Source organism: Polistes fuscatus, unplaced genomic scaffold, assembly GCF_010416935.1.
Source record: "Polistes fuscatus isolate 324 unplaced genomic scaffold, CU_Pfus_HIC Scaffold19, whole genome shotgun sequence".
Lineage (NCBI taxonomy): Eukaryota > Metazoa > Arthropoda > Insecta > Hymenoptera > Vespidae > Polistes > Polistes fuscatus.
The window spans coordinates 3,837,606-3,845,381 of record NW_025113095.1 but is presented as its reverse complement, the minus strand read 5'-3'; the positions used below and the strand labels follow the sequence as shown (position 1 = coordinate 3,845,381).

Genomic DNA, 7,776 nt, shown 5'->3' with positions numbered 1-7,776 from the left:
CTAAAGCCATCCATCGAAAAATTAATGGATTTCTTTTTCCCCAACCTAATATTTCCTATTTTGATTTTTTCGACATTTCCCGGAAACGCAATATCCATGACGATTACAAGATCCTTCGCTATTCTCTGGATTTATGCAACCAGAAATCAACGTTCTGCAATTGCAAGCTGTGTTAATTATTCCGAACAGCAAAGACAGGTAACACATCCACAAACTTCTTGACCATTGTACAAATACGAAAATTTACATTGGAAAACATCAAATAAAATTACAACACGCGGTATGAAATTCAAATTGTTAAATTGTTCAAATCAAAGTTGTCAATAGAAATGAATATCTTACGTACGAAAATTGTGCATAAAACAGGAAAGCTATTTAATGTTTCATTGTAATTGTCCATTCATTGAAAGAAAAAATGTTTTTAATAAATAATTACCCTAGACTTGAAACGATCTCAAGAAAAAATTGTCTGATAAAAACATTTACAAAAACCTTAAATACACTGGCTATGGCCGTTGGACATTTTTGCGGTTTCATTATTGACTATACAATCGTCTATGGCATTCAACAATTTCTTTGGTAAGCGTGTCCAACAAGGAAAATATTATATCCAACAATAGAAAAAAAACTGGTACGTGTACTTATGTACGCACGTAAGAAGTTATACTTCTTTTGCGTAACAAAACATTTTTTTTCGCAACCTAGACACCTTATAACGTTCTGTGTTTGTTTGTGATGGATACTTTCTTTTAAATACATGTTTTTAACGATAGTAATAGGCATTAAATTTCTCTGCATTAGTTTTAGAAATCTCGAAAACTGAATCAGAAATTTAAATGTATACTGATACTGGTCAAAAAGCTGCAAGAGATAATAGTTTAATAAGAATTATTGTAGAAAATAATTTATAAATAACTAAGGTGCATTCATTTTTCAATTCTTTTTAATATATTATATTATCAGTTTTTTTTTAATTTAAAAAAAAAAATTTAATTAATAATTTCTAATATTGACAAAAAACACGTGGCATTTTAATTTACAATTCGTCATTTCAGATTTCAATAAATTATTTTTCATAAAATATAAAATAATAATATTTCATAAATTCTCTTTACGAAATTTTAATTTTAAAAATAGAAATTCTATAATAATTAATTTACAATTATTTTGCATAAATTTAAATTGAGGTTAGGTATTTTTACTATTTACAAAAAAAAATTAAATTTATAATTTGTATTAATTTTCGCGACACACACTTTTATTATTTTAATTACAATTAAATTCATTAAATTCCTAACATATCTTTTCCTTTTTCCCTCCCTCTAAGTCTCGGAAATCTAAAGCTTTAGATTAGTATAAATATAAACGAGATTTAAAAATTAGTTTGCCAAAGAAGTTTCACTTCTGACATGTGTACTTTGTACGCACGCACTTTTTTTTATTATCTTTTTATATTTTAATAAGTATATATATACCCATAGAGACTATATTTTATAAAAGTCGCTTTATACTTTGTGACAGGAAAATCCGTCAGAAGAATCCCCTCGACGTCATACGGTTCGATATTATAAAATATAACTAAGAGATCAATAACTATGTATCTACATTGTCATAGGTAGTGCTTGTTCGTAGCCCCTAGATAACGACAAATTCGACAATCGACGAATGGGAGAGGCTAATGAAGTTGAAACTAGAAAATAAGAGCAAGCGATTCGTCGGTTAGAAAAGAATTGCGATGGCAACGTCGAACATTGTTGCCAAAAATGGAAACCTCTTCGTCGAGACGGAAAAGATCGACACTCTTTCGCCAGCTGTCTGATAGCTCGGTTTACTCGAAACTATACGAACTTATTTAACTTGTTAACTTGTAGATTTCTTTAATTGTTCGAAGCGATATCGTCAGTGTTTTGATATTAGATTCTCTAACAGTCTACTTTATATATTTAATTTTGTTGTAATATTCTTTATTTGACTACTTGTCTTATCTTTTGTATTATATTGTATTGTATAGCTTTAATTGGGTTTATTATCCTTATAATTATTATTAATTATATGTATTTCAATTAATTATTCTTTACATATATATATTATATCATTTATTATTATCTTCTTTCTCTTTTTTATTAGGACTTTGTCCTGTTATAATAGCTTTTTTTATTACTATTTTTAGGATTTATTATTATATTATTTTATATTATATTATTATTTCTCTTATATTATTTACTCTTGAATTACTTTTGACTGACTACGAGCTCAACTGAGAGTATAAGTGTATTTTATTTTGTCTTATAAAAACAGTTAATTGTAAAATCAGTGATCAGTGTTTTCTGCACCAGTCACGTAAGTAACCCCCTTCAGTCTTTGTTTATTCTTTTCTATTAAAATTTTGCAATATTTTGGGTTACCCAAAGAAATCCGCCTGCGTTTGTCTCATTCTCTTTCTGCAAGTCGGGACTGCATAGATTGGGTAATTTGATTAATATATTTGTTAGAGAAAACCTAACTGGCGCCTAATTTTATTTTCTTTTACTTAATAAATTTTATATTGTCTAAACTCACAGCCCTGGCAGCCACTTGACCCCGGCCTCGACAAGTGATGAATTAACTTCTTTAGTCTTGAAAAGAAATAATTTCTTGTTTCATTTGGTGCCCAACGTGGGGCACAATAATTAGAAGTTGCGTTAATTTCAAATTTTATATAAAATTATTATTAAAATCATATCTTTGTCAAAATAACACCAAATATTATTTAATTGGGTGTCCAACCAAAGGTACTGGTTTACCAACCAAAGGTATTGGTTAAAATTAAAATTTTGTCTAAAATATAAATTTTGAATAAATTAAAATCTTTATTTAAAGATTAGAAAGAACATTAATAAAATACATAAATTTTGAAAATAAAATAAATAATGAAATTTAAATGTGATGGAAAATCGAAGTTTTGATATCACAAAATTGTCTTTGAAAATAATTTACAGTCTCGAATAAACTACGTTGATAAGATTTTATTACAGTTAACAGTGAATTTAGCGTTTAAACTAAAAAATCTCATATATTGGGAGCCGAAAGGTAATTTGACTTTAAATAATTGTCGGTACTGGAAAATCCCACCTTTCACTGCGCATTACTTGTAAACGAACGACGCAAATTAAACAGACAACGAACTAAGAAAAAAAAAAGTAAACTGACGAAATAAAGTAGAGTCTTACGTTTCTGTTTTCACCAACAAATATTCTATTTTAGGAATAGAAAAAATTTAGCTGAAATACTATTTCCTCGTTTTTGTTAATAGGCGAAACGCCAAGGACAAACTAAAAAAGAAAATTAAAATAATATTAATTAATCAGGTTTAAACCGGATTCAGTTAAGAGGTTATACACAGTTGCGAGGCTCATAAAAGACGTCTTTTTATAAATTTTTTATAGAAACAGTTTTTATTTATCAATTACAAGTGATGGCAATTCAAATAGAGCCTACTTTTAAGAATACAATAGCGAGTCGATCATGTAAAAATATTAATGTGCACCGCTCCTGTAAATGATGTCCTGAACGTCCTCTAAAAAATATGGTGGATTCTCTTAAAGGATAGATTAATGCAAGTATTGAACGAAGGAATAATAAAAATGTTGATTTTTGATAAAATGGTGTCTATTTAAAAAAAATGTTTCATTTTTGACTGAAATTTTCGCTCTAAATTATTAAAAAAAAATAGTAATAATTTTTTTAAACCTTATTCCTTCGTTCAATACCTGGGGCATATATCTAAGAAGATTGTGTAAAAATTTAAGACTGATCGGTTGAGCTATTTCTAAGAAATCGATGGCACCGACTTTGAAATTCCGTTTTGAGAAAAACGCGTTTAAAGTTTCAGAAGTAGTTTACACACAGTAAAAATTTGTTTTCTTCAACTTAAATGGTATCATCTATTCTTCTTGAATGTCGTATATTTTTTGTATGTCAGGATAAAAGAAAACATCATTGATACTTTGATCAAAGAAAGATATGTTCCAATTAAAATATACCCGAGAAATTTTTTGAATGGTTCAAGAAGAAATATGTAATTTTATATCCTTGTACGGTAAAAGATATTAATATTTGTATGTATAAAGGCAATTTAAAGCAGCCTTTTGTATTTCCGGATTCTTAGAAGCAAGCAAATCCAAATATATTTGATGCATTTCTGATTCTCTATATAATACAGTGGGATTGCTCATTTTCCCGTATATCTTCATTTGCGCGAGTAATAATTTTACTTTGTGTATTCTGCCTTGCACAGGTAATTTAGTATTGTCTACTTTTGAAGACACGTCCTTTTCGGTTGCTTCATCATCGTCTTCATCGTCGTTATAGTCGTCTTCGTTCATATTATCATTTGCAATAGATACATTTTCATATTTCTTAATGCTACAAACCTTAGCATCTTCGAAATTCTATTTGAAAAAGTTCGTATTTACGAATTTGATAAAAAACCTTGTTAAATCTCTATTTTTCATTTCACATTAGTTAACAAAATTAGACATGCACTTCCAAAGAAGAATTTGATAATTATTGCTATCTGGTTTTTATCATCTATTTTATATATTTCTAACTTCAAACTTTCAATGATGTCACATCGATATATTTCCTGATATGTCTTATTAGTAGTACTTGCATCCGTCAATTCGGAAAGAAATACTGGCCAAAATTGAGTACAAGCTTTGTTAGCGTAGCTTGCTATTATATTATTTACAGGATCTCATAATAATGAAAAATTAATATTCAAGTTGCCCAATAAATATTTAACAAGAAGACCTTACACTGGGATACCAACGGATTTTAACAAGCTTTGGCAAATTAGTAGTATACTTTTAGGGTGTTATCGTGATAAAATATTTTGTCCTAATGCTCAACCATTTTTGAGAAAAAAGCTTTTGAAGTTTTGGTTTGTGTAGTATACATGTTTATATTATCTTAAATTCGACTACATATGTAGTGGCGCGCTAGCGAATATAATAGCGTTCTCGCTTCTCGTGCCGCTAATTAGTGTTCGCACCTTCATGGGGAAGTTTTTTTTAATAATTTTTTTCTGTCTGTTTTCAAATTATTTTTTCATATTTCTTAATTTTTAAATATATACAGGAAAGAAAAAATTATTTATTACAAAAAAATTAGAAGTAATAACTTTTTTCACATCTTGCGCAAATAATAAAGGAAAATTTAATTCTTGAATTACAGTTAACATTTTATTTTTAAACAGGAGGGGTATTTTACGGTGCGAAGGTCTGACAAAGCTTGGTGCGGTGTGTGGACAAACATGACGATTGAACAAACTTTAAACAGGTTCTTCGGTACAGATCTGAAACATGGGAGAGATGTTACACCAAGTGTTATCGCGCGATTCTTATCTGTGATGCTATCATCGTTCTCAATTATTGAGTGCTTGGAGGATTATTGTAGAGTCGCATCATCTACAAGCGAAGAACACGTCGATCTCGCCAACCATCGAATGAAACGAGATGATGATGACATTAAAAAATTCATATTTTGGTTTGAGGAACACCGTCCTTTTAAACTTCGAGCTGTCTACGGGGATTGTCGGTATGGTTACTGCAGATTGTTATCTAGTATTCAAGAAAGGAAACGAAAGTATCCATGGTGGTAAAGAGTGTTGCTAAAGTTTCATTGTCTGTAGTAACGTAAAAAGTAAAGTGAGAAATCTGACGGCGGCCCAAGTGCAGACTCAAAACAATGATACATATTTGGTTGACTCTGCTGTACTCTTTCAGTGTATTTCAATTATTTTCCATGGTGACGAGGTACAAACACGAGAAGCATTCGAGTTCGAACTTTCACTATATCCCTTATCTCTATTCGACGAGTTTGTCATTGATGGTAAAGGTCTCCTGTCCTCCTGCACAACTCCTGCTAGCCGCATGGAGCATCGTTAAAAATAATAAATACGGAGAAAATCCTTCGGTCGTCTTTGATACACCGTCTTTGATACTTGATGGATACACCGATAAGTATATAAGAATAGTATCGTACGAGAGATCCCGCCGACGTCAACGAAATATTGCATCGAATATCGAGTTCAACAAGAGCACACTCATTACTTTTAGCCAAAGAAGATTTCTGTTTCATGTGAAAAACAAAATGAGACTGGTGCAGGTGCTGTCGGAATATTTACGTATCAATGTGAAACTTGTACAAGAAGATGCGGACGCGCTTATAACGAGGACAGTGATAGAGCTGAAAAAACTTACGGGATGCGAGGTGGAAGTTGTCGATAATGACACCGATCTGCTGATTTTATTGATCGGTTTATCAAATTCGAGTCCTCTGTATTTTACAATATCACGCCAGATGGTAAAAAAAATACTTTGTATTATACAGAAGACCACGCACATCTGAAGTATATTTTATTTGCCCACGCATTCGCTAGATGTGACACGACGAGTGCCATCTACGGCAAAGGAAAAAAGAGCATCATCTCCATTCTGCAAAAAAATAACCATCTGCAGACTACTGTAAAAATATACTACAACGCTGCGAGTACAATGGAGAATCTATGTGAATATGCAAAACAAATAATTGCATATTTATACAGTTTCAAAAATCCTAATCAGTCGCTCAGTGATGCTCGGTACAAAAATTTGCATCCCTGGCCGTGCACACCAACGAGGAAATTCAATTGGCGGCTTTACCTCCAATGCAACCCGTCCTGCGAGAAAACACGTGAAACGCACATTCTACCAGGTGCAATCGTGGTTAGGAAACAACTAGGATGCACAGGATTGGGGCTGGAAGCGAACCACCAAAATGATGATTCCTGTCATGAATACTACGGGTTCAGTACCCGGCAATTTATTGAAAATGGTAAGTTGTAGAAAACAAAAATTAATAAGATATTTGGAAATTTTCAAAAATTTGCACGACAAAGATTTTTCGAAAAATTCACGAATTTTTAAAGTCCACATCGTTCGACTAATGTTTCGCGAATTTGGAACGAATTATACGAAAAATCATATACACATTCTCTGCGAACGTAAATTCTTAATCATTTTTCCTACATGTTTCCTACATGTTTATGTTTAGGTACAATGTGCGTGCACGGGAGACTGTAAAACTTTACGGTGTAGCTGCAGAAAAACTGGGCTCAATTGCACTAAACTGTGTAAATACTATGGAAGACAATCGTGTTCCAACTTGTTAATCAGCACAGTACAGGATTCAGCAGAGATTCCTGCAAAAGATGACGAGGATATCCATAGAAATGGATTCCTCAACGGCACACGGTATTCCCAAGCGGTTCACCCATCCAAGTAGTAACCGTGCCCAACGCTGCTTAACTTTAGTGATCGAACGGGAACTAGTGCTTTCAGCGCGAGTTTTTACGAGTTTAAACATGTTTATTTTAGCACACCACAGAAATAACAAGAAATTTGTACAAAAACTATAAAAAAATAAACAAGTTACAATCATCTTCGTTTTCGCCTAATTTATATACAGAATTAAATTAGGAACTAGTGTACGATTAATTTTTATATTATGCTAAAAGGAAGTAATTATTATTTTCCCTATTCAGAAGTAAGTTAGGTCCTTAGACCTAATTTTTATTTGAGCATCTTAGCTGAACAGTAATTATATTTTAAGGTTGCTCCAAGAAAGTGCAATAAAAAAGGAGCTCGTTTAACTTATTCTTAATACATGAATTATAACATACCTAGCACCCACGTGTTTATCGGATGTTCCGGCATTATTATCTACACCAGTTTCTTCTATAGTTTATATAATTTT

At 31.5% G+C, this 7,776-nt stretch overlaps 1 long non-coding RNA gene across 1 annotated transcript; it reads left to right on the top strand.

The window, feature by feature from the left end:
• Positions 1-2,192: 2,192 nt before the first annotated feature.
• On the top strand, positions 2,193-7,460 carry LOC122515681. The gene is made up of 3 exons (XR_006303341.1): positions 2,193-2,340; positions 5,237-6,855; positions 7,075-7,460. It is a non-coding gene; the product is annotated as an uncharacterized LOC122515681 (long non-coding RNA).
• The last annotated feature ends 316 nt before the right edge of the window (positions 7,461-7,776 follow it).